General features: G+C 44.8%; 1 protein-coding gene across 5 annotated transcripts in view; it reads left to right on the top strand.

Annotated features, from left to right (window-relative positions):
- The window catches only part of COL26A1 (collagen type XXVI alpha 1 chain), a 174033-nt gene that overhangs the window by 99082 nt on the left and 47844 nt on the right, over positions 1-27107 (top strand). The window lies entirely within an intron of this gene.

Here is a 27107-nt window from a genome sequence, read left to right as displayed (position 1 = left end):
GAATCTAAAACAACTTTTCTTGCTCTCCCATAGACACCACTGCTTGTTCTATCCCACAAAAAGCTGCTATTCTCTTATCCATTTTCCCTTTCTCTGACTGCAAAAAACTATAAATTATTTTAGTGCAAAAATTTTGGAAGCTTTTCTCCCTCTTCCCCATTTCCTGAAAAGCTTGCATACAGAGTGAGACACTCATAAGCTTTTCCGAGATAAGAATTTAATTTATTTATGCTTCATTGTTCCAAGCATGGCTACAGACTGGTTTGGAAATTTGCTGTTCCAACTTTAACAGGTCACTGCATGGAAAGGAGCAGCTGGATTTTCCTCCAGAGCAGCCGTCAGCTGTTGGAAATCTCTTGATACTCCCCTGGCTTCTCCAGATTCAGCATTAACTTCTCCTTCCTGTAACAGGAATTATGCTACGTGCTGTAGACTCTTTAGCTAGAAAAAGGAGGAAAGCACAGGAGGGGAATACAGCAGATGCTGGTGGGGCTGGCAGAGGCCACACCATTGCTCTGTCTCCTTTTCACCTCCATAAGGTCAAAGTGTAGGAGAAAAAACCCCCTCTAAAATCCAACATGCCACAATCTGTCTGAAGTGACTCCTGTAGCTCAGGCAAGTGGGCAATGAGTCCAAACTCCAGAAATGTGACCTACTCCATGCTTTTACACTGCTTTTCCCTCTCACCTCTTCACCTCTTAGGAAGTGCCTCCTGTAAGAGCCTAAATGAGGGATGTGGGACTCCAGGCAGTCTCCAAAATTCAGTTTATTACATCCAAGAGGTTACAGCAGTCCAGGGTGGTGGGTGACAGAGCTGTGCCTACAGCTGTCAGCTCCAGCTGCAGGCAGGCCTGGAGACCCTTTGGTTTTGGTTACATTGCATTCTATACTTTTCTTTGCTAAGTATCCTAATACAGTAGAACCAATCTATACCTTCACTTTTACCTATAGCCTATCATAACTCCTGTAATTACCATATTCATGTTACCATTCTCCAATCACTAAAAGTCGGTACATTGCAGTTTAAGCCAGAAGTTATTTTTCAGTTTTCTTGCAGTGGAAAATTCTGAGACCTTTTTTCTACTTGCACCTTTGCTGACTTGTTTGCCTGTGCTCTCTTTCTGCTTGGTCAAGACATCTTCTTGTTTGGGGTGGGTTTATCCTTTGCTCTAAGCCATAAAAACTCTTCTAACTCACACACCCTTTGCCTCCTTGGTTATCCAGTAAGACTGGCTCAGCAATTCTTTTCTTCTATATCAAAACTTGCTTCCATCTCTATTCCTTCATCAGACTCCACATTTAAAAAATCTTTCTGCTAAGCACACATATCTGTGAGACTTTCTTGTCAAACTTTCATCCTTCCCAACAGCCTCCTCCATTGCTCATTGCAGAGCTCCAGGATAGCTGAGGGATGGAGGCAGCAGCCCCATTTCTCACCTCACATGGCTGCATGGCAGCAGGATTGTGCTGACTCTGCTGAGCTGCTCCTGATTTGTGCAGATAGAATGACCCACATGTGAAATCTGTGTGATGACATCTGCAGGAGATGTCATGCAGCCAAGTAACTTTGCCATGAGAACAGTTCCAGTGTTGCTTGACTTTCTTTTAGAATACAATGACGAAAACATCATATTGCATTAAGTAGTACTTAATTAATGTAAGCCATGAGAGAGAGAAATTCAAGCAAGTTGCTCCTTTGAGCTGGATGTTTTACTGAGAACTGAGCCAGAGTGACATAACTGGTGACTTTTTTCAGAAGTTGAGCTGTTGGTTGCCTCTCGTCACAACTTTACTGAGATTTGTCCTTCAACACCAGCTAAAAAATTTGAAAGCAGGTTTGCTGCTTGATCTTTCACATTCTTTGTATCAGAGCCCTCATCAGTGCTCCTTGCTCTGAACTTTGTTCTGTAATTTGTCAGCCCTGAATGTCTCCAAAGGTTGTGGGACAGAAACTGCACATGCAGAGTGTCCCAAGGCAGACAGAGCTGCAGGCACTGGCAGCACAGTGTTTAACCTCAGCAGGGAGTTGCTTGATGGACATTTTGCATACAGTCACAATCAATACAACGTTTTCATGTAACTAGAACTGATTATGGGAAGAGAATAAAGTGAGAAAGGAAAGGACAGGGGAAAATGCCACACAGTTACTACTGCTGGTTATCAGAACTTGCAATTTATGTCCTGTTAAAAACACGGGGAAATAATTGAAAGTCAGAGGGGAAGAGTTACTGGCCATGACATCATTAACTCAGTTAATATAAAACATTAAATGCTCACAAGTGGGAGACTTGTTTGTTGAGCTGCTGGTAGAAGGGGTGGATTCTGCCTGGTATAAAATGACATGGTTCCACTTTGACATGTCAGATTCACTGGCCTTTAGTGTGGTTCTGTCCAGACCAGGAGATCCTCAATTCTCTGTGATTAGTGTGACCTTTTCCCCTTAGCCTTTCTGCTTAAGGTACAAGACAAAGGATATAAATTTGGCTGTAGGATGCAAGGAGCCTGAAGACACTCAAGATGAAGTTTCCAGATCCTTTTGATGCACTGTTGACCATTTTCAGGCACTTTTCCTCTTGCCTGTGTTCTGAACGCTGAGCTATTCATTAAAAGGGAAGAAAGAAAAAGCAGTTCCCTCTAGCTGAGGCACTTCATCATGTTTGGGGGATGCAGAGCAGCCCCTGAATGGGCCCAGTCTGAGGCTGGGCTCTCCCCGGGGTATATTAGCGGCTCATCATTCGCACATCCAGCTCCCGTAATGACGAGTGGGATTATCAGAGAAAATCCCCCCTGCAGCAGCGAATCTGAGCTCCAATTCACAAAATAAAACAGCTGGATTAGCACAGGCAAGGCCAAGATATCTGGGGGAGGGGTACATCACCTCCTGTGAGCAGAGCAGGCATGGCCTGAGCAGCGTTCCATGGTTTGTCTGACCATGAAATGCTCTGAGATTCTCTTGGTTTGTGTGGGGAAAGGGCTTCACAAAACCCTCCTGAAAAATGGCTGGTTTTAGAGCTCCTGTTGATGGTCTTGTGTGTGAGAAACAACTGCTCACTTTGAAAATTTAAAGAGGTTTATTAAACCTTGAAAAAATACAACAAAAGGACTATATAAGGAAGAATTTGCAGCGCTGGGAACTGCCCTCGAGGATACCATGAGGCCGGTTCATCTTCAAGATGGATGCTCAGTCTTTTATACCCCTGAGGGTTTGTGATAGATGAGTAATGTGATGATTGACTCTCACAATTGACAAATCTCATGTATATAGGTTAAGAAAAGGTTTATAGATTCATAGTTATGTTGTACCCCCTCACGTGGTTATCAAGCTGGAGCTGGGACATCTGGGAGGGCTGGGTTGTCACTGTGGTGACACCTGACCTCCAGCCAGGATTTGAGGAAGACATCTCCACCACTGGATAGCAAAGAAGGGCTTGATGGACAGAACTTTGAGAGGGGTTAAAGGGTTAAAAAGGAAAAAACCTCCATTGTGAGGGGGCTGAGCACATGGTGGGGAAAATCTTTTGCTCCCTGCTCCATAACCTTTTTTCTTTATTCAGTCTTCTGTTGTATTTTTGATAAGGTTTAATAAATCTTCCTAAACTCTGAAAAGTGAGTAGCTATTTCTCACAGGTTGCATCAGCCAGCCCTGGCCCCTCCAAAGTCTGTCAGTCAGCTCTTCTGTGCCATTTATCAGTGGACACTGCTTTCTTGTGACTGCATTGGAGCTCAGGTGTTGCCATGCCCACTCCCTGAGCACCCCCAAGCTTTTCCATTCCCACCTGCCCCATGCAAGGGACACCTGTGCAGCTTCTTTGTACCTGTGCTAGACAGCCCAGGCTGTCTGATGGTCACAATACAGGGGGGAAAAGGGAACTGTGGGGAGAACAGAGGACATCTAAACTCCAATAACATAACTGTGCATCACTAAAGCTTCTCTTAATATTCACACAATAGTTATCTTTTAATTGTGAGAGCCAATCATCTCATTATCCATCTATAACATGGATGAGTGTGACTTTATGGTAGAACTCTCCTTCTGACATTCAGTGAGCTCACACCCCCCATGTCTTGGCCTGTGCTAATCATAATCGCTCGTTAATTGGAAAACGGTGAGGGAAATTGGTAGCCTGCTATAGAATGAAATATTCCATGGACATCTGGAGTTAGATGCATATATCCAAGGGGTGTGAAATAAGAAAGCAATTGTCTGTGTCTCCAGGGAGCTGTAACCCTGTCAGTAATGTATTTTTTGTCCAGAGAATGTAGCAGGAAGGATGCCTTCTCCTTGGCAAAGTATGGACAGCATTGGTATTGTCAGGCAAATGAATCCACAAACACCAGAGGTTTATGTCCAAAAAGGAGACAGAGGAGTCCTTTTACTTTATTCCAATAAAGGGAGAGGCCATGGGGCATTTCCCTGGGATCTCTCCAATTTTTGGAGGATGCAGCCTCCTTTTATCCCAATTTCCCAGCCACATTTCCCTTCTCTCTTTCCCCATTAGCTGAGGTACTTAGAGGTTCAGACTTCCCAAAACACCTGATACCAGAGATTTCCCTCTAATGTATAACCCTCCTTTTAATTTTTAATTCTTATGGAATTTAGGGTTTTTCCCCCATTGTTTCTCTCATCTTTCAACATCTAATTTCATTTATCAGCAAACCTACAGTTTATTTGTAAAGGCAATTATCTTTTTCCACTCATCAATCAGTGGAATCCTTCCCATTGTTTCTTTTATCTCCCAGTGCTGGTTTTATCCACCAGCAGACCCAGAGCTTGTTTGTAAAGACAAATCCTCTATTCCTCTCAGTATTGGGGTAAGGGATCCTCCAAGGACACAGTGTCTCACTCAAGGCTGATGTGAGTGGAACCCACCAAACATGGGCAGGAGGTGGCTGGGCAGGTATTTCACTACCTGAAATATCAACCAAGCTTCAGAGTTTAAAACCATCTCATCTACCCTCCACAATGAGAATTCCAGATGCATTTCCATCCCTTGGTTTTCAGTTAATCTTCCACTGGTTTGTGATTTCTGAGGAGCTATAGATTGAATCCAGGCATGCTAGCTCAGCTGAATTTCTGAGTGGTAGGGGTTTTAAATGTTTGTTTATTTCTTTAAAAATAATTTTTTCATTTTAAATTCCTTCAATACCAAAGGGTAAATGGATTCTTGGGCACTAATTTAAGATATTGCTACTAATAATAACCGAATGCTTGCTGTTTGTCAAAAGCTGAGAATCAGCAGTGATGAAAGATGAAACTGCCCCAACTTTCTTGGCAAAAGTGATGGAGGCAAATATTTCAGAGGTCACTTCAATTCTGAAATTTGCTTCCTCAGAGATTGTGCTGTGGTAACATTTGCCTTCTAGATGTTATCAGAGAAGCACTGGAATTTCATAGTAACTGAAATGAAAGAATTTTAGGATGTAGAGTCTGGCTGTTGGAGATATCCCTGCCCTGCTGTTCTCATTAACCTTGCTGGTGTTGCAGGCAATCTCTGTGCAGTCCAGGTCCAGCTTTTCTCAGTCAACATCTTACATCTCAAGCTCAAAATTATTTGGTTGTCCCCATTCACTGATAACACACTTGACTCTTGTCCTATTTGTTATCTGTTGGCTCTTCAATAAGGTTATGTGCATTTTTCCCTTTTTTTTTTTTTAAAAAAAAAAGCAAACATAATCCCAGACTTGCTTGTACATTAATTAACTTTGCAAGTTAAATAGTGCTCTCTCATTTAACAGCAATGCTGCAGGAGCACCAAGAGACCACTCAGAGCAGAGCCCTCTGTGGGCATGGAACAAACTCACAGCTGCATCAGGACCTGCCAGGTGGCAGCTTCTGCAGCCCCAAACATTCCCTTTTATTGCATGGGAATAATGGAGACTCTGAAGAAATGCTGCATTGGTAGATGCTGCAGCTCAAGGGCAGCAATGTAGGAAAACAAAATACCTTTTAGCTTTTCTGTGCACCTTTTGATACTATCCTAATTTTGATATTGTGTAATTCTTGCACAGCATAAAACTCCTATTGCTTTTGATTCATAGATGAGTTCAGCTGCTCCAAATTTACCCCCTGTTCCTAGTCTGGAATTCTGACCTGTATCTTACTGGGTGGAGCAGGAAGGCTGGACCCAGACACTGGTAGGAAATTTATTTGTGCTTTTTTTCAGCTAAACTGAATCTGGCAGCATCTTGAGAGCAGCTGTTGATGTGTTGTGCTCCTGCAGTTGGTGCCTCTCCTTGGGATATCTTGGACCTCAGGGAGAAGGAATTGAAATATCTTTTCATTGGGAAAACAGGGCTTGTGTGGGAGCTGGAACAGGGAGAATGTCCTTCTGCAGAGGCTGTAAAAGCAGGTGGCCTGTTCTCCTGGAAGTCACCAAGTGCTCTGATCTCAGATCAGAAATGAAGTGCCTGTTTCTGTGAGCAGGTGAAAATACCCCAGGATATGGTCAGATTTCTAAGAAGTTTCAACACCTACTTACTCTGTTTCTTTCCTTATCTCCCTGCAGCAATCATAAGTCATGTGGAACACCTTTTCTCATGGAATTGAGCTGCAGGTTGAAAACCCCTCTGCAGTAGATTGTGAGCAGGTTGCTGCTTTGACTTTTCAATTTATATCACTGAAGACAAATTTATTAGTAAAATCTTGGGCAACTCAGCAGTGGATTTTTAGGCTCTGACTGGGTGCCTGGAGCTGCATTTCTTTGAACTGTCTTCTAGAGGAACTGCAGCTGTATAAATGGATGAAGACTGTGGAAAGAAACTATAAATATGGCTTTATTAAGGTGGGTTTTTAAATCAAAGTGACTTTTTGAAATATTTTAATGAACCCTCAAAACTATTTTGCAGTCCTTTCCAACAGTTATGTTACATTTTAGCAGTGGAAGAGGAGGGGGATGTTAGTGAGGGAAATGTGGCCATTGCATCTGTGGCAGTGCCTTTTCCATGGACTTGGCTGGACAGAAAACTTCAAATGTCCAGGGGCTAGAATGCCTCTTCTGCTACTAATTTTCATGGTGTAAAGTGTAGCCAGGTTTCACAGGGATACCACATTGTGGAGTGAGGAATTTGGGGGCATTTGAGACATTTCCTGTTGCCCTGAAGCTTTTTCAATGGGCAATGCTGGATTGTGCTTTACCAGGAATGTGACAAACCTACTCAACATATATTTTCCTTGCTGGAAGTAAATTGAAAACAACAATTTAGCACATAAAAAAAAAAAAAAAGGGCAAGCATTGTTTGTTGATGGTTTAGTGCCTTTTTTTCCCCTTGTGTTCTTGTCCCAGAGAGTTTAGGATCTGTGCTTAAGCACACCTGGCAGGTTTCAGGATTCCATGAGCCAGCTGGTCCTTGGTGTTGGCTGTGCTGGGAGTTAGTGGTGGGCTCAGTAAGCACCACTGAACTGTGCTTCCTCAGCAGCTGGAGATGGGAAACTCCATGGAGGGGCTTTACATCAGAAAACACACATCCATTCCAGCTTAAACACACATCTCCACATCCCAGTGACTCCAAACCTGGCTTCAGTGAGCTCCAGAGGGACTTAGAGTGAAACAGGCAGAACGTGGAGCAAGGCAGAGGTGGAGGGAGATGGGTGTTCAGTGGAAAATGAGGGCCAAACCTCTGGCAGTTCTCTCTTGCTCATTCTCCACCATAACACCACTGGGCAAGGTTCCTCACTGAAGGCCACAGCATGAAGGAAATCATTCAGAAAGCTGCTCAGTAGTATTGCAGAGTGTAGAAATTGCAGTGATGGAAGCAGTTTTTCCTCTGGGTGTGTGCACATGGACATGTCTGTGTAAATGAATGTCTAAAAGGCACTGGAGTGCATCATCCAGAGGTGGTCTGAGCTGGGATTTCCACTCAGCAGAGCCTGATGTGGGGAGGCTTTGTAGCAACTGCAGTGTTCTGTTTGGGGAGGTGTTCCAGATACACAGTACCATCATGGTAAAAATGATTTTGGCACAGAGGTAAGCACCTCTCTTTTAATTCAAGTGTCACATTCTACCCGCTTGCAGTTTCCTGCTTGTATGTTTTGGCTTTTGCCCAGCACCTCGGGCTATGTGTGCTCATCTGGTTTTGATAAAACATTGAACTTAGACAATACATCTTCTTGGACATTTCTTCCTGTTAGATTCAAGTGTGATACAAAGCAACCAGCACTTGATCAGTAGCAGACACTGTTTTTATCAAGCATTGTTGGATGTTCATTAGCCATGAAAGGACTGTAGAGAAAACTTGCCACAGGACAGGTTGGTGCTTCTCCTTCCTTAGCCACCTCAGTGGCTGCCTGTTGGGTGCTTTTTGAAGCCCATGTTCACACACCAGGCTGCAATATCCAAGTTATTTGGCTGGTGTTTATCTTGCCTCTTTCATGGTCTTGTTAGTCTGCTAAGAGAGATAAAAATGCCCCTGAGATTTTGAACAGTGGCAGATGAATGGGAGTAGTAACTTCATTAAAAATCATCTCCTCATCCTGACATTTAGGTAGCATTTGAGAATGCAATGTGGTAAAATGTTGGGTGAAAAGATGAATAAAAATTTCTCATGGTGTGCCCAAGGAGCACATGTGACCTCTGATATGACTGTGATCACTGAGCCTCTGTAACACCATTCACATCCCTGATATATGCAAGGAAAGGATGCACCACATCCATGTTTATTAGACAGTGAGCTAAAACATGAAAAAAGGCATTTATCTCACTGAAATTCATCTGTCTGCCTGTCTCCTTTTCCCCTTGGGCTCCCCTTGGAGGAGGGAAAGGAGGGATAACTCCAGAGGCTGAGCATCCCTGCCTGATTTGCATCCAGAGGTTGCAGTGTCACCACATGGTGTTAGTGATGCTCAAGGAGCTTGGGATGCTGCCCTGTCCCTGTGTCAGCACCACCCTCATGGAGAAATTGCCTAAATTCCAGTCCCAGGGGAGCTCTGCCTTGCAGCAGGGCACTGTCCCTGTCCTGTCCTGCTCCTGGGGATCCTGGTGCTGTGCCAGGACAGCAGCTCCCACAGCCCTTGCTGTGGTGCTGATTTCAGAGTTCAGAGCTCTTCCAGCAGGAGGGAAATGGGTGACACTCCATGAAAACCTTCTGGATAAGTTGGTCCTCATGCTGTTGGGAAGCCTGAGTTGCACAGGGAGATAAAAGACACTCAGGCTTGCAGAGCAGCCTTGTCAGAGGCTTTGGCCTGACCTCAGGCTCTGACAGACGTGTTTATCCAGCATGAGGGAGGCTAGAGGCACTGCAAGGACCTCTTTGTTCTCAGCTTTTTTATCTCTTCGTGTCTCATCTCCCTTCCTTGCCCTGGTGGACCGAGATGAAAGTTGTGTCCACCCCTCTGCAAGCCTCCTCAGAGATCCAGCTGAAATACCTCATCCTTGGAGCACATGGGAGGCTTGAGCCATTGAACCTATGCCACTGGAGGCTTACAGTCCCAGAGCTTTTTTTTTGGTCTTGTTTCTGGGATTATGGATATTCAAAACTCAGATTGAACACTTAAACTTTTATGGGAAAGGCTGGTAGAACTTAATGTGCTCTTTGGTTTTCAGCAGATTTTTTGCTCAATGTGGAACTGAGTTTTGCCATCTTGCTGCAATACTATACTCCAATAAATAAATGCAGTAGAATCCCATTTAATTTGTATGAGTTGCACCCCCTAAAATCCTCTAGGCTATTTGAACAGATTACAAACCAAACCCCAGAGTTTTTCCCTAATTTTCCAGCTGTGCAAATCCATCCTTGGATATTAAAAAGACTAAGTCTCATTATACATTTTCTGTCTCCTCTATCATGACCAATTTGCTAGAAAAATCAAAGATCTGCTTCTTGGAATGTTGTAACTAACAAGTGTTTTTTTAATCATATCTTAATCCTTAAAGGCAGGAGATAACTCTCAGAGTAAAAGCTGCCTGTAGGTTTCCCAGTGACACTGAAATACCTGATAGACCCTCACTAAATCTGTCTCCAGGTCCAGGGATTAGAAGGCAGCTGACAATTTTCATTAATGATATGTAGGATGAGGGGAAATCCAACTTACACTCCCTGTATTGGTTGTTGTGATGATTGAAATGTGGTTTTATTTTTGCCTTTATCACATGTATGTGGAAAAGAAGAAATACATAGCAGAGGTTCCATTTTTTTGAAGTGTCACTCATCTGAGCCATCTCTGGTGTAAAATATGAAGTTACTGTTACAGAAACCATACAAAACCATTGTCAGGGCTTATATGAAATACTGTTGTGTCCTAATAATAACTTCTAGCTGAAAAATCTTGGCATCCTGCAGCTTAGGAAAGGGTTTTAAAATTCACCTTCAGTTTTTGGGCAACAGGCAAAACATGTGGCTCTGTTTAGGAGCTATTTTCGTTAAAGCTTGACAATACAGGATGATAAAATACAGCTGCATTGTTTAAACTTTCAATTTAATTTCTGGTTTGGGTCCAAGCTGTTTCATCAATATGGCGCCATTCATTTCAAAACAAAGCCCTTGGAAGGGTCTCCATTACCCCACCATTGATCAAGAGGGTGTTAAAATGTACAGCCTAATTATGTTCCTGGCCTCTTTGGAATTCCAGAATTGGAGTTTTATAACTGTCAAATTTGCAATCAGGGTAACTTTCCATGACAATTAGTCAGAATTATTAGTGCTTTCCTTGCCAGGGAGTTATAACTAATGGTGGTGGCTCACTTTTCAAGGCTCAGTAAGAGTCAAAGGCAACATATATCTTACAGAAGAGCCATTTGACTGCAAAATTGTCTGCACTGAACTGCACCCGAGCCTCTACTACTGTTACAGTCATTTTTATCAGTCCTCTAGGGCTGAGTTGTGGCTACAGCCTCTATTACAGGCTCTGCACATAGAATTAACCACTGGGCTCTGCTTTGTTGCAAGGTGGGACTCAAGAAATTGTGACATGAGGAAGTTCATCCTTGAGTATTTCACTCAAGCTTACCTTGGTGAAGGCTGGTACTCAAAAAGTTGCTGATTTTGGTCAATTATTGCTTTGAATCTTTAAAATGAGCCAAGAAGAAACATCTGTACAACCTGTCTGAGGAAGGCTAAATCCTCTCAGCCTGATTGCAGCTGAAGCTCCTGTCTGTGTGTAAGGCTGAGTTTGTGCTAAACCAGAGATGTTTGCCCAGGTGGGAATTCCTTCTTGGTACAGCTCTATACAAAATATTCAAGGGAAAAAATAAAGAAGAAAACAGTTACAACAACAAGCAAAGCCAAACCCAAAGACATTAAAGACATTATCCACCCTTCCTTGCTGTCTAATGCAGTACTTTGCAGATGTGGTTCTTCAGCCCAAATGCTGGTGCATGAGGGTATTTGCTCACAGGAGAGCAAACACTGGCAGAGAAGAGCAAACACTGAGCCTTGCCTCCTGTGCTACATCAATTTTGGAGGTATCTGTTCGAGATGCAGATGACCTTGTGCTGATAGGGACAGATTTTTGATGAGCTGCCTGGCATGGCAGGCAATGACCATGTCCTCATCCTGCAGGAGTTCCATGAGCCCCTTCCCAGGGGCTGCTCCAAACACCCCTCTATGTCCCTGCTCCTCCTCCCACCCTGCTCTGCCCTTTCTGTCCCACTGCCACAAGTGGAACAGCCACATGCTTTAAGGAACTGATCTCCTCAAGAAATTATCTTCTCAAAAAAATTATCAATTACTATCTCCAGATTGGGTTATTTTTCATCTTTCTCCTTCTTATCTGGCAGTGTCCCCCCATGAGCTGCAGACACTCATTCTACAAGTCAAGGTGGCAACTCCAACCAGTTAAACTTGAGCACAAGTGCTGGTGTCAAACTATCACCTCTGGCTTTCCCCAGGCAGCCAGAGTCTGCCTTTTGCTCTTAGGACATCTCTTTTTCTCTTAGGACATCTCTTTTTCTCTTAAAATATTTTTTTTTTTTTTCTTAGAACACCTGGAACATCTCTGTGTCCACTGACATCTATTTACCTGGACAGTCATAGGATTGTTTTTGACAAAAAGATCTGGAATTTAGCTTTATTGATACAGGTTCCAAGTTGCTCATACCCCTAATCCTGCAGAACGTTTGCCCTGGAAGAAAGAGGGATTGTACTCAATTTTGCTTAATTAAATCAACCTAAACTAATTGTCAGCTAATAAAATAGTGTTGGTCAGCTCATAAAACAGAAATGAAGATTAAAAGAGCAGTTGCCATGAACAGGTGGTAACTCTGTTTCCAAGTTAGACCACATTACTCTCTGGCACAGAATCTCTGAGAATACCTCATATTCCAGGTTTTTTTTTTCAAAAAAATGTTTATGAAACTTATAAAATATAGAGCTCATTTTATAACCAATTTTCTATCTCACCTGCCAAGAGCAGTGGGGGTTGAGCCAGCACAAGGCGGATGCAGAGTTTTAGGCAGATGTCCAGAAATGGATTCTCTGCACAGGGCTGTGGAATACATTTCTACCTTTGACTGGCCTTTCTGTTACAGTTCTTGAGGTTTAGTTTTTTATTTCTTGTTGCTGTTAGAGAAAAGACCTAGTAAACATTTTTTTAATGTCATTGATCTTGACCTGACACTGTTGTGCAAAGGGAGAAATCCTGTTCTCACTGTGGATGCTGTTTAACTCTAGATGGATCTTGAGTTAGTTAACAGGATCCCTCTGGATTTGGCCTTTAGTATTTTTGTTGACTCTGCAGATCTTGCAGAAGGCATTAAACATTTATCTAATTTCATCTGGAAAAGGCTAAACTGGAATCTTTCTCTGCTTCTCAAAGTAGAAGCAGAACTCAGTGGTTTGAAGTTGCTGCTAATGGATGAATGATGAAAGAAAATTTATTGCATAGTGATTATTCTATTATTGGGATAAGAGTGCAAAACCATATGGTTTGGAGCATTTTGTTATGGCTTGCAGGTAATGTGGATGCTCTGTAGTGGTGCAGGGCTTCCAGCACCAAAGAACTTGCCATCTTCTGTGACCACCCATTCCCAAAAATCTCAAGCAGGATGTGCTTGGCTGATCTTATGTGAAGCCCTCAAACGTGAAAGACAAGATTAATTTTCCTCCTCTTCACTCAGGATCAAAGTGGTGCCTTGATGCAGCTCCTCAGGCTGCACTGACAGTGTCAGAGCACAGGGGAGGCTTCTGCCAGAAATGTGTGTGGGCTTTAGTGACTCTGTGAGGGTCCTAAGGGGCTCCAGACATTGTCCAGATTGGCACTGGTATAAATGCACCAGCACCTCCTCTTCCTGAGGATGAGTAGGAGGACCCTGAGCAAATTGGCTGCTCAGCTTCCCAGGCCTCTGCACAAACCCATCCAGGACCTCAAGCTAACAAGAACCACATTCAAAGCAATTATCTGATCTTGTTTGGTTGGTTTTAATGTGATGTTTCTAGACACTGGTACAACAAACACACTCTTGTAAACTCTTGTAACAGTTGTTTGCAGTTAGTATCTTCAAGATGGTTTTATGTGTGTGATCATGACTAATATCCATCACTTCAGTGGGACTGTCACCCTCTGCTGCTGGGGGAAGTTTTTCCTACTAAGACAATTATTTTCTCAGCTTGTTTAGCGTTTTTCTTTTTCCTTTTATTACCCTTTTAGTCACAAAACACAGATACAGATTTGCTCATATATTTCCAGATGAAAGTGCTTTGTGATTCACAGACCTAAATAATTAGGTCTTCACAGACCTCAGACTGGTTGTAAAGGCAGTTGGAGTCCTCATCTCTGGCTTTACACTTGGAAACAGAAAAAGTCTGTAGAGGGAAGGTGACCAAACCAGCTGAGAAGTGGAGCTGGGGCCAGACACCCCCTCTGAAGTGTACTCTGTTTTTCTAAGCATTAGGAGATGCTGCTGTGCCCATACTGCTAAAGGATCCCCTCTCCTCTTGTCACAAACATCATTTTTAGCACATGCACCAGCAGCTGGGAAGGTGCTGGATTCTTCTCCCCGTGGCTCACCCAGAACAACAGCAGCTGCTCTCCCTCCTTGCACCTGGGACCATTTATTCCCCATTGTGTGTGATGGAAGCAGCAACTGCTGTTACCCAAAAAACCACCCCAGCCCCAAGCCCTGGCCCTTTTACACTGAGCCAGGGGGGATGCTGCAGCCTGTTCCCTCCAGGAGATTTGTTTGAGGCTGTATTTCCTGGAATTGTATTTCCTGGAAGTGTCACCTTTGAATCAGAGATGACCCAGCATCATATCAGAAGGCAAATGGCAAAAGCCCCTACATTTATTTGATCTTCTCTTCTTTTTAGACCTTAGTTTGCTACAGGTGGACCTGATTGGTCATTTAATCAATGCATTTCACATGCTTGGCTAATTAACAAGACATTGTAAATGTCTTTTTGTAAACATTTGTAAACAACCTCATGAGAAAAACAGATTTTTAAAAAACACCACCTGCAGATGATTTTAATATCTGACTATCACTGTTTATCTCCAGCTCCCTAAAGCTTCCCAGGGAATTCATGGCAAAACTTATCCTGCTTCCTCTCTCTGTGACCAGGCTGTCACATCCTCACTGGAAGCACCATCTCCAGAGGAGTTTTGGGGCTGGTGCAGCACCAGTTTTGGGGCAGTTTTGGGAGGGAGGTGTGTGCTGTGCATGCCAGGGCTGCTGCTGGCCATGGGGCAATGGAGGTGCTCCTGTTGCTCACCCAGGCCAGGTTTGCTCCCCCAGCTGAGGGAACTTTCCCCTGCTGAGGCAGGGCTGTGCAGGCGCAGGCTTTGCCACCAGCAGTGCTCATTCCCTGTCTCAGTGCTCAATCATTCCCTGTCACAGTGCTGGTTCCCTGTCTCAGAGCTCATTCCCTGTCTCAGTGCTGGTTCCTTGTCTCAGTGCTCATTCCCTGTCCCAGTGCTCATTCCCTGTCTCAGTGCTCTTCCCTGTCTCAGTGTCATTCCTTCAGTGCCCATTCCCTGTCTCAGAGCTCACTCCTTGTCTCCCCCCGCAGGTTCCTCTGGTCCCCAGCACGGCTCCTCTCCCAGCCAGGACCGTAAGTGGCACCCGGGGCAGAGCCCCAGCAGCCGGGAGGAGGGGGGCTGTGCCAGCCAGGGGTGCCCTTTGCTTCTGGGAGGGGGGGCTGTGAGTCTCTGCCTCAGTTTCCCTCGAGGGTCTGGGGAAGGAATGGCCTGCTTGTTTCTGGGAGCTGCCCAGGAGGTACCTGATGAGCACCTGGGAAGGGCCACCCCGCTTTCACTTTCCTCCTCCTTGCTTGGTTCACTGTCTGAGGCTCCTGGGGCTGTCTCAGGGGACCTGTTGTGCTGTCCTTGCCATTAAAGCTCATGCCTCTGTTTTCCCCAGCCTGCTTCTCATCAGTCTTTTGGGGTGGGATTTGAGAAGAGCCAGGAATGGATTTATCTGGGGTGAGTCCTCAGAGAGAGGGTGGCTGTGGCCTCATTTGCAGTTGCAGGCTCTCCCTTGAGGTTCCTCAGCCACTGGCATCCAGCAGCCTGGTGTCTCCTCATGTCTGAGTGTGTTGGAACAACTTCCCTGAGAAAACCAAACTGGTTTTAAAGGTTGAAAATGAATGAAAGCTGATTTGTTGCTTGCTAATGCATGAGCTGCGTGTGGTAAATCTCCAAAAAGATGTTAAAAAATTGCTTCAAAGTTCTCTGGTGCAGATTTAATTTTAGTCATTCAACTTCCACATGACACTCTGATTTTAGGATGTGGGCTAAAGCCTTTGGAACTGTGGGGCCAGGCAGCAAGGCAGAGGCAATATTGCTTGGATGTGGTTATGGGCTTTTTCTACACCCTGGTCATCTGCATCCCAACATTTTAGGATTGTCACTTCAGGCAAGGTGGGCAGGTAATAACAGTGTTATATTTACCACTGGGAGGCTTTCAGCAGTGTGAGCTGCTGCTGCTGTGTTTCTCAAAGGTACAGGAAGGTCTGTGTGTTTTCTTTCCCACTGCAATGTTCCTCATGGGCTCCTAAGCACTGCAGTACACAGAGATCTGCAGATGCTTCTGGCTGCACTCAGGCACTTCCAGCCCTTCCCAAGGTGGGTGTCTCTGCCTGGCCTTTGCTATTGGCTGTTTCTGAGGCTTCAGCCCATTAGAAACTTTACTTTCAGGGAGTGAAGTGGAATTTAAACTATCTGAATATAGTCCTTTGTGTCAAATCAAATGATTTGTTAAAGTGAGGCCAGATTTGTGGGGAGAATCAATCTTTTTTATTAGATCAACTGATGTGGAAAAAGCAAACAAACTTTCAGGCATATTAACCCCTCTGCTTGCCTGTGTTTGTATTTCAAGAATGGAGAGACCTGTGTGCCAGGGGAGGCTGTGCTTTAGGTTATTCCTCAACAGTCTTGGTCTGAACACAGGCATGGATGGTATTTTTGGGTGTGCTTGTACACTTTTTGGGGAGAAGGAGTTTTCTCTCTCTGTATTTGGACACTAGATGTTACTACAGAACAAATAATGGGCTCTGCTCTGCAGCTGACTCATTGTGCAAGTCTGGGGCTAATTACTGAATCCCTGTGTGCCTCCATTTCCATCTGTAAAATGTCACAGATGCCCACCATTCATAAATCCCTTTCAGATTTCCAGATGAGGTGCTGTGTAAGTGTAGACCAGCATTAGTTTATGCATATTGTGCTGGAGGATAATACAAACCACATGCAGCAGAGGAGCCTCACAGATGTGTCTCCTTCCCCTGCAAAAGGCAAGGCCCAGGCTGATGAATTAGCACAGCACTAATTGGGCTGAAATAGGAGATTGTTTTTGTACTGATGCAATTGTCACCATTCAAGTCCTCATTTACCAATGGCTCTTGGAGGTAGCCCAGTGCTTCCCTTTGAGTTGAGGAGAGCTGCAGTGCCTTGCCTTTGGCTGCACAGCAATTTACAGCAAACACCCCCTGTGCCCTCATTCCCCACCTCTGGAGAGGGACTGGGCCATGCTGTGGTGGGAATGTGCATCCTGCTTGGCCTCCAGCTGCTCTTAGCACGTTTTTGCTGGCATTTCCTAATCTCCAAGCAGAGGCATTTGTTTGCAGTGCCACTCCAGGGTGTTGCACACACAGGAATCCCCATTTATTGATAAGAAAAGCTGTTCCCATGGCTGCAGGCGAGTGAGGGCCTGGCAGCTGTTCAGCATTAAGTCAGTTCTCAAAGTTTAAAGGATTTGTGGGCTGTGATGGTTTGGGTTCAGGCAATTAACTCTGGTGAAGTGCCTGAGAGTGTCTTGCAGACACATTTCATGGAGAAAGATGAACTTAAACATTCAAGAGCTTTGATTTGATTAAGTGCCCTCAAGTTTCTGTATTGTGCTGTTGGGGCTAAGCTCAGTGGGTACAAAACCTAGGAGCTCTCTGACTGCAGGAGAATTATGGTTGTTGCTTCCCACTGCAATCTGGCCCTGTGTTTGTTTTGAAGTGCCAAAATCACCACTGTTGCCAGCAGCATCACATGGCAGCAGGCACCAGTGACTGTGCATTGGCCTCTAAAGCTTGAGCTGTGTCATTTTAAAGCCCTGCTTGGAGCTTATTTGCCAGTGCATGATTGTTGCCTGGTGCTCAGAAGTGACTATTGATGGTGTGGGGTTGGAGGGATGGAGGTGTCTCTGGAGGTATCCAGTTCCTTCTTGCTGTATTGCAGGCAAATTGCACCATTCTGGCTTTGTCCAGTTTGGACTCTTCTCCCTGTTCCTCATCAGTGCTCAGAGGGAGGGTGAAAATTCATTGTCAGAACCTCCACAGCTGTAAAAGTAACACAACATTGAGGCAGAGTGTGTGGGGTGACAGGCTGGGAGAGAAGATTGGCTGACACCCAGCCTTACCCAGTGCTTGCCATGTTCCAGGAGAAATCTCCCCACATGCTAGGCCTTCATTCATGGGTCTAAACGTGCCATTTAAGGCATTTTTAAGGGGAGTTTCAGGGTGGAATCATCTAGAACCTCAAAATGAGGCTCCTCAAACTGCCACCAGCATGAGGGCTCTTAGGGGACGTGCTGTTTGTCACAGGGCAGAGAAAGGGCACAGGCAAATGGTGATTAAAGTCTTGGTCCCATCAGAAAGTGAATAGATCCCCACATTTAGGAAGTGTTTAGTGAGATTTGATTAAAACAACAGAATGCAGAAATCCTGGAAAACATTTTGATTATGAATATCCTTTGATTTTTTTCAATCTAAAATGAGTTGGAGGTGTAGCTTCTTTAGAAGAGTTAAAAATCTGAAGCTGAAACTGAAATGTGCCTGGCTAAGCCCAAGCAGATATTTCCTCTACTAATTTTTCTTCACCCAGAAGTTAACAAGGCAACAATAGAAAACAAACCCAAACAAAAAGCCCTTTGCACAGCTCTGTGCTCCCCAGTAATGGGATGCAAATGTTACCTTGTTCTTCACATGATGGAGACCAGAGGATGTGAGGGATTTGCTGGGTCCCCTGAAACCCCAGTGTCCCTGGGTGTCCTGGAGAACAAAATCACAGCTGCAGAGAAATGTGGGAAGGATTGCTCTTGCTGCTGCTCAGATCTCCAAGGACCACTGCAGAGCTCAGGGGGATTTAGATAAAGGGTAACCAGCAGCAGGAGGCAGAGTGAGGGTCCTTGAGGGATGTCCTGGAGCTGTGAGCCATTCCAGGAGCTCACTGGCCTTGTGCAGGGCTGGGGTGTTGGGTGGGGGCTGTGGGGGCCCTTCAGAGCCCCAGGGAGGGAGTGGAGGAGAATGGACAAACCATGCTATGGTGACCCTGAGGCTGAAATGCTGACATGGGAAATCAAACCTTTGCAGAGTGCCCCCAGCAGCAGTATTAATAACAATCATCATCATCATCATCATCATCATCATCATCATCATCATCATCATCATCATCCTTGTGCATTTGCTGGAGAAAGAATGTGCAAACAGTATTTTGATGTTCAGGGAGCCAAATTCTTCTGAATTCTGACCATCCTTTTCAGTGGCTTAAAGAGTTGTTTTCCTTATTGGTCTTTCAGCTGATTTTTTTTTTTCTTGGCTAAAGGAAGCCAGTGCTAAATGTTCAGGATGAGGAACAACTAGAGCTTGACTGAGCATCCTGAATGCCACAGGTTTGTGGGTTACAGGAACTTTGAGCAGAGGGGAGGTGTCCAACCCTAGAGCTGCCCTGCAGCTCTGCAGCCCAAATAATAAAACTCAAAGCAGGGGTAGAATTTGAGGTCAAAAATCCCAACTGGAAACAAGAGGCATATTTTCTATCTATCTAATGGTTAACTTTGGATGCAGTTCACTAAGGAAACCTTGCTTGTCTGGCTCTGGAGTGTCTTTATGAAACACAAACCCAGCTCAGCACACGTTGCTTGGCTCCAGACTGTGAGAGATTCCCTGTCCTGTGTTACACAGGTGCAGAACCAATATTGTGAGAGTCCCTGCAGACTTCATTGTGAGCCTGATTCAAATGTTTCCTTTTGTCCTGTCTGCTTCCTTATTTCATGTTCCACTGCACCATATTTTGACTGCATTTTCCCTGTGATTGCTTCTCCCAGAAGGGAGAGGCAGTCTGCTTTGTGAGGGATGTGAAACCATCTCAGTGTGAAGCCATCTCAATGTGAGAGGAAGTTTTGAGTGTAGTGGAGTTTCTGTGTGTTCTTCACTGGGTCCCATGAAGTTTCTCTCCATATCATAGAGCAGGGATTGAGGAGGAATGAGCTCAGCTCAGTGATGGTGGGATCAAACATGGGATTTTGGCATAGTGAGGACTGGACTCACTGTAGTGTTTTCCCTGGGAAGGAGCCCCAGGCCCTATGGACATCATGCCCTCAGCTTCCTTGGCTGGAAAACCTGTGGAATCCCTCTTTAAATTTGGGGACTTTTAATCTAATTTAAATTTGTCTTGCTGTGAGAGGTTTCTAGATACATATCATCCTCCTACCTGTGTTTCTTTATTTTCTGTCCTTTTATTTGCTGTCTGCTTTGCTGCCATGCCCTGTGAACCAGGGCAGGGTTTGTTTGGTGCAATATCAAAATTATTGAGTAGCCCCAGTGCCACCAGCATCACTTGGAGCTCCAGGATCAGCAGCTCCAGTCAGCAAGGCTTTAGCAAACATGCTGGAGAGGTAAAATCTTTGTTTTCAGGGTAACACTTCAGTCAGGCTGTGTTAGTGAAATGTCCTTGTAAAAATAAAGATGATGTATTTCTATCCAAAAATGTTGCATCAAAACTCAGCCATTCCCTGCTAAACCTTCCTCTGGCAGATAGAGATGGATTGGACATGGATCTCACAGCTGATGGTTCCCTGTGAATGAATTTTCCTGATCAAATTCCAAATGCTGACAGAGCACCAGCCTCACCAGCAGGATGGGGAAGAGCACAAATCCCCAGGCTGAGAGGAACTGTGGATAAAATTAGTGACTGGGGTGGGAGTGTGCATGTGTGAAATCTTAAATAAAACAATGTGAGTGATGTGAGCTGTTTAAGAATAGACCTGGGTATAATGGAGGGGTTTGGGCTTGATTTGCCAAATCAAAAAAAATTGGAAAGCAAAAAGATTTGGGAGAATCTGAAATGGAAAATTTTAAGGTTTTGACACAGTGTAGTAACTAAAATATGGGTTTGGGTCAACCAGAATTGTTTCTTTTGACCCAAACTAAACAATTTACTTTCACTTAAGACTATTTAATGTGTCATTTATTTTTAATTTAAGTGAGATTTGATAAAAATGCTATTCAAAACTTAAGACTGAAACATTTAATTCAGAAGGTATGAAAAATAATTTAATTAAAAACCCCTAGAGATAATACTGCAAAACTTTTAAAAATTGCACCTATTTTTTTTCACTTGAAACAATGTACCAAATTTTGTGTAGCTTCTTGAATAGTAGTTTTTACTCCAACAACTTGGAGTAATTTGTATTTTGTGATAAACTTTCTTTTCACTCAGTTTTGCTGAGGTTTTTCTTACAAACATTTCAAATTCACTGAATGTCATGATAATGAAAAAACATTTATTATTTGTTTATGAAAAAGAAAAAAGCCTTTTCCTCTTTAAGAAGGAAAAGAAGAAAGTAGACATGAAAATGAAGTATGAACACTTTACAAGAGGAAAAGGATCAGATAGCAGTTCTCATAAGAAAGGAAATCTGAGCTGCTTTTTAAAGATAGCCAGTAAAGTTAAGGGTAAGGGTTGTTATAATAGAGATATGAGAGACATTACAAATGGGGGAATTTTGGCAGTGATTGGGGTCTCGTAGCAGAGATGGTGAATTATCTGGAATGAAGGTAAAAAGGCAGAAATATTCTGGAGGTGTTCTGTTTCATATTGATAGGCAACCTAATAACTCACAATTTCCAGGTGAAGATAAAACATTCCAGCCTGCAAAATCCTGATGTGAAAACTGTGGGAAAGAACAAACCCTCTTTGATCAAAGAGAACATCTTTAAGTTGCTCTGAGCTCCAGGTTCCTGATGTGGGACATGTTTTAATTGTGCTGATGACCAGGCTGAGGGACGTGTTGTGGGGCTCTGCCAGTCCCAGAGTGGAACCTGGATCCCAGAATGGTCTGAGCAGGAAGGGACCCTGAAGGATCACTGAGTCCCACTCTTGAGTGAAGAGAACTGTAAATGCAGGGTGGAAACCTGGATCCCAGAATGGTCTGAGCAGGAAGGACCCCAAAGGATCAGAGTTCCACTCTTGAGTGAACAGAGGTGGTGTACAAATGCAGGATGGAAGGTGAGGCTGTGGCCAGGTTGGAGCCTGTAAATTTTGCCAGAACAGAGATTTGGTGCAGCTGGCCATGGGAAGTGCTGGGGAGAAGAGGCACGGAGTGCACAGCTCCTCCCTGGGCTGGGTGATTTGACCTTTCTGTCCCAGCACCAGGGCTCTGCCAGCTCTGGGGGGTCCTTCCCTTGCCACTGCCTTTGTCAAAGAGGGAGAGGAGGGACAGGCACTGATCTCTCCTCTCTGCTGACCAGTGACAACATCTGAGGGAATGGCCTGGAGCTGTGTCAGGGGTATCAGGAAAGGTTCTTCCCCCTGGGCACTGGCACTGCCAGGGATTGGGCACAGCCCCAGGGCTGCCAGAGCTCCAGGAGAGCTTGGACAGCACTCCAGGGATGCCCAGGGTGGGATTGTTGGGGTGTCTGTGCAGGGCCAGGGGCTGCACTGGATGATCTTTGAGTCCCTTCCAGCTCAGGATATTCTGTGGTTTACAATGCACACAGCAAATAAATATCAGGGCAGTAAAAACAGAGCAGTGGAGTCTTAATGATCCTACACTAAACAAAACTCAGAGAGCTTCCCCTTGCAGAAACAGCTCCTGCTCTGGCTTTACTGGGACTGGAGCTGTGGCCAGGGTCAGAGCCCTTCCCTCCCTTTGATTCCTGAGCCTTTTCTCCTCAGGCCAGAGGCTACTGGGTGACAGAGGTGTCCATCCCCTCCCTGCCTGCTGTCAGCCCTCTGCCTTTCACGTGCTCAAACCCAGTCACACACAGCCTGTTCTAAACAAGCACAATTAATAAAGCCTATCTAGCCAACATCTGACTCTCATTAGAGGAAATGTGTTGAAAAAACAGATCCCAGGTTGGCTGTGATTTATGGCTTGGGCCTGCTATCCTTCACAGGCACTGGCGAAAGCTTTTGCAAAGGGCCAGAACATAAACTACTTAAGGAAACTCAGTAACCATGTAAAAAGGCTGGAAGGGTCAAATCAGACAAATTAAAGAGAGGTGGAGATGCAGGCCCAGGCTGGCTGTCCCCCAGCTGAGGGCCACCTAGGTAGGCACAGAAGATCTGTGTTCATATTTCTGCTGTGGAATTTGACTTGAAATTCCTCCTGTGGCAGTGTCAGAAAGTGTCACTGTTCTTTTTCTGGCTAAAATGTCCATATGTGTGTGGCAGTAAGGGGATGGAGGGGTCAGTGGTCTGGTGGTTTCTCTCAAGAGTGTCAAATAAAACATCAGTGCATGAGATCCTGGGTGCTCACTGAGTTAATGGTGCTTCCTATTTCCCTTGGGAGTTTTGAGTTCATCTCTTTGCAGAGAAACATGGTGCACTGGGTGAATTTAGCTGAGTTCTTCCAGATTCACTCAGAGGCTGCTCTGAACTTGTCCTGGGTGAAGGTGTCTGCTGAGAAAAGCTCCTCTCCTGCTTACACTGACAGACAAAATGTTCTTCCAGCTGGACCTTCTCGAGCTGCGTCACTGATTTGTCAGGGCAGAGCCGTGGCTGTGCTGCTGCAGGAGCTGATGCTGCAGTTGCTGCTCACTCAGAGCTGTTGTGTTCAGTTCTGTGGAGCTGCTGTTGCCTTCCAGGGCTCCACCATGGGCTGTTGGCAGCTCTGGTTTGCTGCCCTGCCCTGGGGACCACTCAGCCTGTCCTCTTTGTGCATGGCCATGCAATGGAAGTGCTGGACTAGATCAGATGGAGAGGGAAGAGCTGCCAGGCAAGTTGTGGCACAAAAAAAAAATTATTTTTTCCTCTGCCTATATGTTACATTTGATCCTTTTTCATCCTTTGACCTTGGAGCCTGTACATTAAGCTAACAATGGATGAAAGGAAAGTGATCCTGGGAGGGGGGAAGTGTGTTGTTTGGAGTCTGAGCAGGTTGAAGCATGAGCTGCAGATGTGATTCTCAGTCCCTGAGCCTGCCTGTGTGCTATGCCCCATTGCACTGCAAGGTTGAAGTTTCTTGTAATAGCAAAATATGGTCTTGAAAAAAAACTGGCTGCAAAGACTTTATTTGTTTAAACAAAGGCTTTGTGATTCCAGAATTCTCCCCCCTTTCATATGCTATAAACCACCTCCTCTGCCTCCCCTCTGAAACACAAATTTTGGAGCAATCCATCAAGAAAAAGAGAGACAGAGCCTTGATCCCTTGACTTCAGTTGAGCTGTGCAATTTATATCTACTGAGCATCTGGCTGTAGGGAAACCAAAAGCTCTTTTAATATTCTGCAGAGACTCTGGGTGTACAAATAAGTGTGGGCTGTCAGAGCTGAGAAATGGGGCAGAGGTGCCAGGAGGTTTCTTTGCCTTTTCACACAAAACTGACCTGTGGCCCCATGCTGAAAGCTGGGCTGGTTCTTTTACTGCCCTCAGTGCCACTGTGATAACTGTGCTGAAATCATCAGAGCCCTGGTGGTATCAGGCTGTTACCACACTGTTCTTGTTAGGAATTGAGTGAGGAGTTTGAAGACTTGTGGGGCTTTCAGGCTTGAGAAGCTGAAGCGTGCAACTATTTAATAATGAAATTATGCAGAGCAGGAGTGCCAGGTTAACAAAGCAGGAATTCCAGGTTAACAGAGCAGGAGTGCCAGGTTAACAGAGCAGGAATTCCAGGTTAACAGAGCAGGAGTGCCAGGTTAACAAGGACCTGAAGTCATCACTCTCTGCTTTAGGTCACTCTCAGGGGTGTATCCAGACTGGAAGCTCAGCACAGATCTGGAGAGCTCAGATCATCTCCTGTTGGCAAAGCTTCAGCACTAGAGGCTGATCTTTAATCAAAGATGGGTTGAAATATCAACCTTTGTGTCGGGGTTAAGGGGGTCACAGCTGGTACAGAGTATCTGGGTTGTTATTTTCCAGCATGTGAAGTCTTCCATCTCTTCTCTGCATTAGAATTTTCCATCCCTGCAGTTGCATCCCAGCTGAAAGGAGGAATGGGAAAGGAGAGATGTGCTGGGACAGTCTGTTGTGGAGACAGACTGGGTGTCACAGGATATGCTGGTACTGTCTCATGTTCATTATCTCAATTATTTATCCTCCCTGCTGGAATATTTCTAAAACAAATCCTACCATGTGTTTTGAGGTTGGGATTCACAGAGTGAAATCACAACTCCTTTCTCAGAGTTTAGCTGGAAAAATACAAATCTGCCAACTAGGAATAGAAGAGAAATAAACTGTGGTTCTGTGTAGCAACAAGTGATGGATTTCTGCAGATATGGAAAGCGTCTGCTCTGCAGTCCCAGGTCAGAGAGTGTGTGCATTTGCCCCAGTGTTATATTTGTTCCATGAGAAATAATGATGTGAGATTCTCAAGCTCTTCTAAATAACACAGATTGCTTCCACCCTGATCAGAAAATTCAGCTTCACAGTCCCAGCCTTGGAACCAGCAACCATCAAGATCAGACACTAAATACTTCAGAGCAACGTGCTTAGGGAAGATATTTATTAGCTTGATTTGTCACCACCATTCTCAGTCTTTCTGCAAGGACAGCTGTGGATTCCAGCCCCTGGACAGTCCCTGGTGTGCTGTGAGGGAGCTTTGGATGGAGTGTCTGACACTGCAGCCCTGAGCATTCATCTCTGCCTTCAAAAGCCTTGTCTGCCTGTTGGTCAGATAAATAAATGTCACATGGATTTGTTGGCAGGACTCTTGCCTTAGTAAGGTCTTTTGCATGAGGATATCCACTTTCTGGATTATTTAAATGTCTTTTGGGCCCAGTCTAAGTACCTTGGGTGTGGATCTGGGTTTCCAGGCATTTCACAACAGAAAGGATCAGAGATCAAATCCAGCCTGAACTTAAGTAGTTCTATTTCTGAGCCAGGCTGTGTTTTCTGCCTGTTTCAACATCACTGACATGAAGATCATATTAGTACAAATATCACATGCAGTGACACTGCTGGTTTACCTCCTCTTCTGTCACTTTGTCCATTTAAACCAAACCCTTCCTGTTGCAAATGCACCTGAGAGGGCTCTTTGAGACACTCCTCAAGAGCAGAGAGAGCTGCTGGACTGGTGCTGTCCCTGAAGCCTGTCCTTCCCCTGGTTGATTCACCCCTGTGCACAGGGGTGGTACAAACCCCCTTTTTAATGAGCTGAGCTCTCCAGAGGGACCTGAAGTGGTCAGTCCATCTCAGAGATGGTTTTCAGGCAATTCAAGTCAGTCTCTCTAAACCTGTGGGAGTTACTAATATGTGCAAGCCAGCAGAAGTGAGAATAGGACTCTGTGTTTTATTTGCTCTGTAACACATCTGGTGCCTCTTTTGGCTCCTGGGAGCACTGGATTTATTCCCTCTTATCTTTCTGTGGGGATGAGCAAGATCAAGACCCTGAAGCCAGTTTCCATACAGAAACCAATTCCCTGTTTCACACACCACAAGCAGATCCAGACCAAACAAGCCTCACCCATTTCCTTCCCCAAAGGACAGTGCACTTATGGCACTTGCATATTCATGGGTTAATTCAAGCCAAAAGAGATTGCCCAAGATCTATTACAGAAAATAAAAATAAAAGAAAGTCCATGTCAGTATTGACCTGTGAGGAAATCCCTCCATCTGAGTGTTCCTGAAGCATCAGATGCTTTTTCTGCAAAATGTTGTATATTATGAGGTGGAAAATCTATGTCTGGCTCCTTTGGGAAGCTGCACAGCTCCTCACAGAGAGCCAGTGTGAGAATTCCTTTGGAAAGTGGATGCAATGGGTTGCTGTTAGCACTCAAAAAATCTTTTTAGCCTGTAAATCACCAGGGTGGAATAACCCAGCTTCCTGTTCTTCCAAGCCACGCACTCAAATCTTTGCATGGCTGAGAGCCACCAGGGCATGCAATGTTCTCCACAAAGCCAGCAAGAGACTGGGGATGGAGACTGGAGAGGTGCCCTGGGGGGCCTTGTGCAACAGGGGACAAATCTTGTTAGGGAGGACAGCAGAGCCCTGGGGTTGGGGTGTTCCCTCAGGGCAGAATCCATGTTCACCCATTCCGTGCCATAGGGAACTTTTGGGTTTCCCCACCATCCTCTGCATCACTGCAGCCTCAGCTGCACATGAGCAGTCTGTAGGGGCTCAGGAACTACAGGACAACATTCCCAGCCCTATGGGAGCAGCAGGGTTAAATAATTCTGTGATGGTGTTCACAGGGGTCTGAGGATGAGGATCTGACTCCATGTTTCAGAAGGCTGATTTATTATTTTATGATATATATCATATTAAAACTATACTAAAAGAATACAAGAAAGGATTTCATCAGAAGGCTGGCTAAGAATAGAAAAGGAATGGAATGAATAACAAAAGCTTGTGTCTCAGACAGAGTCTGAGCCAGCTGACTGTGATTGGCCATTAATTAGAAACAACCACATGAGACCAGTCACAGATGCACCTGTTGCATTCCACAGCAGCAGATAACCCTTGCTTGCATTTTGTTCCTGAGGCCTCTCAGCTTCTCAGGAGGAAAAATCCTAAGGAAAGGATTTTTCATAAAATG

This window comes from Agelaius phoeniceus, chromosome 20 (assembly GCF_051311805.1).
Source record: "Agelaius phoeniceus isolate bAgePho1 chromosome 20, bAgePho1.hap1, whole genome shotgun sequence".
Classification (NCBI taxonomy): domain Eukaryota; kingdom Metazoa; phylum Chordata; class Aves; order Passeriformes; family Icteridae; genus Agelaius; species Agelaius phoeniceus.
The sequence above is the reverse complement of the archived record's forward strand: the minus strand, read 5'-3'. Positions and strand labels throughout refer to the sequence as shown.